Raw genomic sequence first — 10,429 nt, 5'->3', positions numbered from 1 at the left:
GCTAACATCACATGATTTTTGTGGCCTGACTTGGAGCCTCCTCTGTTTATGCAGTGGACTATGACTGCGCTGTCTAGAACCAATCTTATATGTTGGTTCTTGGCTGGGGTCAGTCGTTTTAGAGTTAGGAATACCGCCATGGCCTCTAGGACATTGATATGAAGTTGTTGGAATACAGTCGACCATAGTCCTTGGACCTTCCTGTACTGGGAGTATCCCCCCCAGCCTGTTAAGGAGGCGTCTGTGTGAATGACGAATCTTGGAGACGGGTATTGTAAGGGAACTGACTTTGCCAGACTTTTGACCTTTGTCCATGGCTGAAGTCTCTTCCTCAGAATTGGTGGAAGTCGAGCTCTTTTGTCTCGATATTTCTCGTTTGCCCTGGAGCGCCATACTCGGTTTATGTTTTTCAGTCTGGCCTTCAGTACAATATCTGTCAAGAGGCGAACTGCAAGGAGCCCAAGATTCTCTCTTGATTTCTCCTGGACATCAATTTGTCCTTGAGAAAACGTTTTGTGTTCTTTGCTATTTCCGTCCTCTTGGCTTTGGGGAGACATAGCGTATGAGAACGTAGATCCTATTGTAATCCCAGCCATTGGAACTTGGTCTCCGGGACCAGGCAAGATTTATCAAAGTTGATCTGGAACCCCAACTGTTGAAGGAATTTTAACACTGTTCGTTGCCGTGAGGCAATTCTCGACATTGTCTGACCAGATAAGCCAGTCGTCCAGGTAAGCTACTATTTGAATTCCTTGGGTTCGCAGTTCTTGGATTACTCTGTCTGCCAGTTTGGTAAATATCCTGGGTGCTATGTTGAGCCCGAATGGCATTACTTTGAAAGCATAGGCTTGGTTGCCTAGTTTGAAGCCTAGAAACGGGCGAAAATGCCTTGCTATCGGAACGTGATAGTAGGCATCTGTAAGATCTATAGAGGTGGTGACGGCCCCACGGGGAAGTAAGGTCCGCACCTGAGAGACGGTTAACATGTGGAACTTGTCGCATCGAATATAAGAGTTCAGACGGGACAGGTCCAGGATTACTCTTCGCTTGTCTGAGTCTTTCTTTGGCACGCTGAACAAGCGACCTGGAAATTTTAAGTGATTTACCTCTTTGATTGCGTTCTTTTGCAATAGATCGTTTGCATACAAGGCTAGCTCCTTCGTTGGAAGTTGATGGAAACTGGTTGGTGGAGGGGGCCCTTCTATCCAACTCCACCCCAGACCTTTGGAAATTATGCTGAAAGCTCAATTGCTGAACTTCCAACGGTTTCGAAAGATGTAGAGTCTTCCCCCTACCCGAGGATTTTCAATGGTTCGTTGTCGATTTGCCTCCTTGGCCTCCGCGGAACCCTCTGCCTCGGGGGAAAGCCCTTCCGCTACCTCTGTTGCGAAAAGTACCCCTCGCACCTGAGTCTCTGGGGCGTTTGTAACCCTGGAAGGCACCTTGGGTTTCATAGGCGGGGTAAAAGGCAGGGGAGGTAGCATATAAGGTCGTTGCTACCTGAGCCTGAGGGACCAACACATACTGCTGTTGGGGTTGTCCCTTCGAAGTAGACGGCTGACTACCCTGCGACACCGGAATGGTTTGGACCAACTGAAGTGGCTGTCGATTTTGGGAGGATTGGAAGGGCCTTAACCTCTTCCTACCTCGAGAATGGGTGCCGGCTGGCTCAAACTTAAGGTTGGGGACTAGGCCCCACCGAACCTTGAGGCTTTGGTTGACCCTGGCAGTCTCGCTGAGGACGTTGTTAACTAGATCCTCCGGGAACAATTCAGGACCCCAAATCGGGGCTTTAATGAGCTTGTTAGGCTCATGTCTGATGGTGGCCTCAGACAAGACGTGTCTATGGCAACGACGTCTGGCTGCGAGGAAGTCGTAGGCATCAGTTAGCAAGGTCTGAAGCAGGGATTTGGTTAGAACCTTAAAGAGGGGGCTCCTCCTCGTACATTACGGAGGACATCTCAGCCATTGTAGCTGAGTTAATAGACCTGCTGAGCCTGGCCCGGGCTTCGAACTCGAGGCGGATCAAAGAATCCGGGAGCCTGGGACGACGTTCGCTGAACTGTGTGGAAGCACAGTCAGCGCTTAGTTTGCCCATCGTGAAGGTGGCTGGGGCGTTATGCCAACACTCGTGATCTCCTGGGAACAGGAGGGAGGTTAGGTGCGTTTCCCGCAGTTGCGGTAACGGTTTGTCATCATTGATGGCTTGATGGGCTAGGTCCATTATTTTGGTGACACACGGGCTGGGGGTTTGCTCGTCTACCACGAACATCGTGTAGGAGCTTTTGTGGGGTGTGAGCATGGTGTTCACACATTCCCACTCGTTCAGTGCTCGAACCCAGGTAGACTGAGCCTGTTCCTTCGGGTAGATCACCGTCTCCTTGGGAACTTTATCTAGTCTAACGAGAGCTTCCTCGGTCAAACGAGCAAAACCGGGGAAGGGGAATTGGAGACCCGGCGGGTAGAACTCGAAGTCCTCGATAGGCCGGGTACCACATCCCTCGGTGGTCAGCATGCCATCTTTGAAAGGAGAGTGCAAAGCCATTCTCCATGGGTTGTTCTTGGTGAACTCCGGGAGCTTGGAGGTGTCCGGGATGGCGTACTGCTGTTGTTGCGGCAACCCCGAACGCATGAGGCTCTCCACGAGAAACTCATTGTCCTGCATCCTCTCAGTGAGGGACGTCATCATGGAACCAATCTGATCCAGTAGTTTGCTGGAAAAGGCGTCCGGATCAAAGGGAGCCACCGGGGTGGTTGTGGAGGCTGTCTTCATTCTCCACCCATGAGAAGAAGAAGAGGCGACAGCTGAGTCTTTGGGGACTCTAGAAGAGGAAGCCTTGACTGACTTCGGAGATTTGGAAGACTTACGGGTCTTCAGCAAAGGCCTGCGTTGAGCCTTAACCTTCGGGGTAACCGGACGAGGCCTGATATCAGCCCCGTGTTTCCCCGGGAAGCCCTGAAAAGAAGAATTAGCAGATGAAGAAGAGAAAGACGGACTAAGGAGAGGAATCTTAGCCCGGGACCCACCTGCCTCACCTACCTCCCTACCTAGCTCCGGCTCGTCGAGAGCCATAGGCTCAATGTCGAGGTTGATGGCCGCGACGTCCTCCACTATAGCTTCACCCATCACCTCCTGGTCCTCAAATAGGAGCAAGGCTTCGTTGATGTTGGATATGATGGGGTCCGCCACATCCTTGGGGACCGCAGCCGAGGTCTTGGCATTGGGGTAAATCAAATTGCACCACTCCTCGGACAAAACGTACGGTTTCTTGGCCTTGACGTTGCGGGCGAACCCGCCGACCCAGACCTTAAGGGTCGCCAGGGCCGAGGTCTTAGAAGACTGAGAGCTCTGAAAGAAAGTAGACCGTTACTAGTGGCAAGTGACTTCGACGAAGGAAGTGTAAACATGTAGGTCGTGATAAACAGGTTCATTCGATCAGAGGATACAATGGAAATAACAGGAAATCCCAAAGATTAAAACTAAGTAAATCTAGTCAGTAATGACAGGGACACCTACCAAGTCCGAGGTGAGCGTAGAAACCAGCCCGTAGCAGACTAAACAGTTGTCCGGGTGCCAAACGATCAAGTCGTCCACTTGGACAGCACAGTGGGAATGCGACCTGCAAACATCGGGGCCGCACGCTTGTTGGAGTACGGCCGCACATGCTGTCATCATACAGCGGACCACCTGTAAAAATAAAGATACATAAGTATCCCATAGTAGGTTAGGATCCCAAGGGGAGCCCGGGGGCTCCGGGTACTAAAATTAAAACGGCACCAAGCCGGGCTAGAACTAAGAATAACATTCCAAACCGTTATAGTAATCGGTAGAAAACACTTAGCATAGGTAAACATTAGCAAATCCGCATATAGTTATGATCATACAAAAAGAGTATCCTCAAGAATGTGGGGAGGTATACTATCCCGTCAGTACCGTGGAAGTATAGAGTACATTATAATAATATTGACACTTGATTATACCGTTGGCCCACTGACGGGGACCCGGGGGTCACCACTAGCCTACCGGGGTAGGCGAGTCGAAAAGGGGGGAGGGGGGAGCCAAAGACTCACCGCCAGTCACAAGGACCTTAACAAACAAAGCAATAAAGCAATAATAAAACTCAATAAAACTCAAAAGGTAAAAACTCTACGAGATTCCCCGCTAATAACATTGGGTCTACCATCGTCTGGGTTCCGTGGGGTGCGGAATGTCAAGGAGGGAATCACGCTGGAAAAAACCCAATACACAGCCGAGATCTCCCCAGCCTATCGATGGCCAATCAGAGCGGCGGAGGAAAAATGGCTACGAAAAGGCAGGTAAGTGAGCGTACTAGATTAAAAACCTTCGCTAGTTGTTCTCGGCTCCGACTAGGGGAAGGAGTCAGTAGGTATCCCGGGAGAGGGATGGGAGGGGGTGGGTTGGAGGGAAACTGGGGAACGAGAGGACTCGACCCGTAAGGCAAAACAGCTGACTCCAAAGTCTCTGAGAGACGGGAGGTATCCCTGGAGTGGGGATGGGGGTATGGGGGGCCATACACCGAAAGGGGGAGAGAAGGGAGGCAGCGAGAACTAGCCAATAAGTGAGCTCAAGGCGATCACGTGGGACTGAGGGAGGACAGGAGTACCAACCTGACCGATGGAACCACGAAAATAACAAACGGAATGATCATAAACGGATAATAAAAAGTGTAATAAAATAATGTGACACATTGAACTAGGTTATAAGGCATGCGTAAGCTAAAATAAAATAGTAAGAGAGGGACGCAGGGAAAGGCAGGGAGAATAACGAGTCGAGCCCTCCAGCGCGGATAGGAGCCGAGCTGGACAGGGGGGCCAACATAACACTACATCAGGTAGATGCCGATCGGTAGGATAACAAAACTAAAATAAAACTAAAAACTGCCCCGCGAGAGTCCCACTCGAACTAAGCAATAAACAACTAGGTGGTAAAGTGAAAACACTGGGTAAAAAACGCAATAATGCGGTAGCAAAACCATCTAGGAACGCACCCGAGAGCGAGCAAGCAAGCCAACCAAAGTTCAAAAACTATGATACGTAGAATTATATCATAATAACATAATAACAGGGTGTAATCGGTGATGAAACCCAGTGAAAAACGTTCGAAACGAAAAACAATCAGTATAGAAGACTAATTGTAAGACGTTAAGAACGAGCGAAGGAGGTAGCAAGCCAGCATGGCGGCCACGAAGCGGGGCCCACGAATGGTGAAACAACAAAAACTGTAATAGAATTAAAAATAAGGCCAATGCTACCTCCAAGAGCTCAAAACTCATAGATCTGGTACTTAACTTAGATGGGGATGCATTAGAATCCGACATCATTCAAAAAAGCGTAGAAAATATCACCGAAAAACACCGTAGCGAAAACACACAGCTAAAGCAAGATGCTATGAAAAAGGAGTGACGTCACTGGCGTGGGTTGAGTTGGTGGTAGTAGCGTTCGGTAGTGGGTGTTGAACGGCACCTTGCTGTATGGGGATATTGGAGAGGAGATATCTAAATGGTGCGAGACCTCTGGTTGTGATTTATCACGCCCCAGTTTTATTATACCGACACCTTTATAGGTGAGCGCGCTGGGTTCAACCTGGCATTCCTATGCAACTTTTACTCTGGTAATTTCATAGCAGTTTTTACCTTAGAAATGATGTAAAAGGAGCATTTCACGGAGCGGCACAGGTAGAGCCCAGATATATATATATATATATATATATATATATATATATATATATATATATATATATATAATATATATATATATGTATATATATATATATATATATATATATATATATATACATACATCCATACATATATATATATATATATATATACATACATATATATATATATATATATATATATATATATATATATATATATATATATATATATATTTGGGCTCAGGCCATGTCGTCCTGATGGAAGTTCCTTTAAAGTAGCTTCCTAGGTTATATATGACTACAGTGATATATCCCAGAGAATTTTACCTTAAGGTATCCAGAATTCTAACTCCTGGCGCGAATATCCCTAACTTTCAGCTTTGGGGATATCGCATATTATCAGAGGACGTATTCTTGACTCGCCACATAGCTATCTTCACCCCAAATAGCGTTTTCGCTTCGAGAGGGGAAAGTGGCAAGAATCGAAGGAGAGCCATTATTAAGGCACGCATGACTCCTTACTGTTTTGAGTACCTGTATGACGTCACGACCGGGCGCCATCTTGTCATTCCTTTATTCGTAGCACCATTGCTCGGTGTTTTCCCTGTGCTCTTACGATATTTTTGGATTTATCGCTTGCTAGAATGCTTTCTTTGACCTCCCCAAAGCTCAGGCCTTGCTATCCAGCACACTGAAGGAGAGGGCCTTCACTAATTCCAAAGTGCCAATTCTGAGTAAGAAGCACCCTTCCTTCATTGCTTCTTCTTCCCAAGCCTTCCCCTTTATGGAAAAAATGGTACAAGGCAGCCTTGAAGGCGATCGAGGCAGGGAAACCATGTCCCGCACTCGAGGAGTGTAGGCCGTTCTCCCTCGCCCTGCCATCGGACGAAAAAGATTGGAAGGATGTGCATTATACCTTCTCAGTCGGGAAGTTGGAGGCCGACATTGCCGGACGTCAGTTCGGCGAAGACCTCCCTAAGTTGTCAGACTTTCACCTGCGCCTTGAGCAGGAAACGAAAGAAAGACTTGCTGCCTCAATGTCTCTTCAAACCGGATTGGAGACGATGGCAAGCATCTCCCAATCCCAAGACATGTTCATGGTCTTTGCCAAGGCTCACCTGGCAACAGTGACAAAGGATCTGTACAATTTTATCAAGGCCAGAAGGGCTTGTAGAGAGTTCGTGTTCGCCTCGGCTGCAGTGAGGCACGAACCAAGGAAGCTGATATCATCCAGCATCTGGGGTAAGGACCTCTTCCCAAGCGATGTGGTTAAGGATTTCGTCGACAAAGCTGCCACAGAGAATAGAAGCCTTCTCCAAAAGTGGGGCTTGTCGATGAAGAGGAAGTCTTCCCAGGATGAGGGTCCCCAACCCAAGAGGAAGACGAAGAGGCCAAGAGCGCCCTCTCGCCCCCCTAGAAAACAGCAACACCTTCCCGCGGCCACGGTGCCCCAGGCGGTGGCACAACCACCCACCACGTACCAATTGGTACCCCAGCAGTTGGCGACACAGTCGCCAGTCTTTACCCCGGCCTTCGAAAGACAATCCACTACCTTTCGGCCAAAATTTAGAGGCAACTTTCGAGGCTCCTCTAGACGCCCCTCAAGAGGCAAGGGCAACAGGTGGACGTGGCCAAGGAGGCAAGTCCTCCGGTCAGCACTCCAAGTGAGATGCTTCCGGTAGGAGGGAGACAGTTCTTTTTCCGGGATCGTTAGACCTTCGATCCCTGGGCCCACAGCCTGATCAAGAACGGACAAGGTTGGAGCTGGAACGTAACTCTACCAGCTTTCCCTCAATTCTTCCAACACTCAACCCCCATTCTGGAAGAATATGTCCAAGAACTCTGAGACAAGAGAGTAATAAAGAGGGCAAAGTCCATCAAGTTCCAAGGAAGGCTGTTTTGTGTTCCAAAGAAGGACTCAGACAAACTCAAGAGTTATTCTGGACTTGTTGCCACTCAACAAGTTCATAGTAAACCACAAGTTCAGGATGCTCACCCTTCAACACATAAAGACCCTGCTGCCCAAAAAGGCATACACAGTCTCCATAGACATGGCAGACGCATATTGGCATGTCCCAATCAATCGATAAGTTTCCTCCTACCTAGGATTCAAGCTACAAAAGAGACAATATGTCTTCAGAGCTATGCCCTTCGGACTAAACATAGCCCCAAGGATCTTCACGAAGCTTGCAAACGCAGTCATTCATCAACTACGCCTAGAATGAGTTCAGGTAATAGCCTACCTGGACGATTGGCTGGTGTGGGCAGCATCTTAAGCAGAATGCATGCAAGCCTCCAAGAAAGTGATCCAGTTCCTGGAACATCTGGGATTCAAGATCAACATGGAAAAGTCTCGATTCTCCAGCTCAAAAGTTTCAATGGCTCGGAGTTCATTGGAACTTGAAGTCACACCGCCTCTCCCTTCCATCAAAGAAGAGGAGAGAGATAGCGGGATCTGTCAAGAGACTTCTAAAATCCGCTCGGATATCAAGATGACAACAGGAGAGAGTACTGGGCTCCCTCCAGTTCGCCTCAGTGACAGACCCAGTGCTGAGGGCACAATTAAAAGATGCATCAGGAGTCTGGAGAAGATATGCATCAAACGCTCGAAGATATCTAACAAGACCAATACCAACCCGTCTGCGATCACTTCTCAAGCCATGGTCGGATGCCAAGCACTTAAAGAAATCGGTGCCCTTACAACCACCTCCACCCTCAGTCATCGTTCACATGGATGCCTCAAAGGAAGGATGGGGAGGCCACTCTCACCAACGGAAAGTCCAGGGGTCCTGGTCCTCCCTCTTCAAGACCTTCCACAACATTCTGGAAGCCATGGCAGTTTTTCTATCTCTGAAGAAATTGAAGCTTCGCTGCTCAATCCACATGAGACTGGTCCTGGACAGCGAAGTGGTAATGAGATGTCTAAACCAACACGGTTCGAGATCGGCCCAAATCAACCAAGTGATGTTGACCATCTTCCATCTGGTGGAAAAGAAGAGATGGTTGATTGATTGATTTAAAGTTTTCAGGCATCCTGACATCTGAGGTCATTGATGCCGGTAACATTTAATTTATGTATACACAAATAAAAAATAAAATAAAATAAAAAATAAGAGTATTCAATTAAAATCATAAAAGTTGAATGTCATAAAAGTTAAATAGTTTTCAGAAGACCTGCTTCTGAAATAAATCTAAAAATGCCACTTGCATGGTAGGACACATCATTTCCAAGAATCTTGGCAAGGATGAACCTGCCACCCTCACCTCGAGCCTCAAACAAATATCTATTCCTCAAGTTGTTATAATTGGGGCATTCGGTCAACAAATGCCTTACTTTTAGAGGTACTAAACAGTCGTCACAATACGGCTCGTGTTGGCCCTTCAGCAGAAACTCGTGTGTCAACCGAGTGTGACCAATACGGAGACGACAAAGAGACGTCTCCCATTTTCGGGGCATCATATTATACCTTCAAGGAGATACGTCATTTGTTACCTCTCGCATTTTATTGCCATCTAGGCTATCCCATTGCTGTTGCCATTTTTTGCAAACCAATTTCTTGATGTCAGGTAAGAAATCATTACAGGGAATGGGATACCTTCTTGGCAGCAACTCGGATGCAGCCTCCTTAGCCAGTGAATCTGCCTTCTCATTCCCAGACACACCTACATGTGCTGGAACCCAACAAAATTGAACTGTTATACCTCTCCGTCCAATAATAAAAAGCCATTCTAAAATCTTTAAAACTAAAGGGTTATTAGAATTAAAAACTTCTATAGCTTGAAGGACACTCCTTACATCACTAAAAATTGTAAAATTACCCTCCTTCTCCAACGCTATTTTTTCAATAGCGGTTAATATGCCATACAGCTCGGCAGTAAATATGGAAGCCGTCAGAGGAAGTGCACCTCTACAATTAAAACCATTACTATGTACTCCAAATCCAACGCCAGCATCAGATTTGGAGCCATCAGTATAGATAAAAGTTGATTCTCTATGTTCTTTAACATGTTCATTAAAAAGAGACCTGGCTTCTACGTCTGACATATTCTTCTTATCTCCAATAAAATATTTACAAAAAGATATTTCTGGTAACTTCCATGGAGGCGTTGATGATACCTTGAATGGAAGTACCTTATTTCTAATTATATCCAGACTATTTAATAATCGTTTCACCCGAAAGCCATAAGGTTGAGGAGATTTTGGGTGCAACTCAAAGTATGATGCGTGTCTTACAAGGCTTGCAGTCTGAAAGGCTAGAGAGTTAGGGAGTCTTTGCAATCTAAACCAATACCGAATAATGGAAGACATTCGGTAAAGGTCTAGAGGTAACTCTCCAGCATCAACAAGGAGACTTGGGATAGGCGAGATGGCACTTATCAGCAGTTCACCTTCAAGGGTTCCGCAATGTGACGGCAGACGCTCTATCCAGATTTACCCCGATAGAGTCAGAATGGTCCCTAGACCCAGGATCATTCTCCTTCATCTTACGCAAAGTCGACCTCTTCGCGACGAGCGACAACAAGAAGCTACTTCGATACGTAGCCCCGTACGAGGACCCTCTAGCGGAAGCAGTGGACTCGATGTCCTTAGATTGGAACAGATGGTCCAGGATTTACCTGTTCCCTCCACCCAACCTTCCGTTAAAGGTCCTCAACAAACTGAGATCCTTTCGGGGAACAGCAGCAATAGTGGCTCACAAGTGGCCGAACAGCATTTGGTTCCCTCTAATAACGAAACTGTGACTGAAG

The sequence above is a fragment of the Palaemon carinicauda genome, chromosome 5, assembly GCF_036898095.1.
Source record: "Palaemon carinicauda isolate YSFRI2023 chromosome 5, ASM3689809v2, whole genome shotgun sequence".
NCBI classification, from domain to species: Eukaryota; Metazoa; Arthropoda; class Malacostraca; order Decapoda; family Palaemonidae; genus Palaemon; species Palaemon carinicauda.
Note: the sequence above shows the minus strand (reverse complement) of the source record.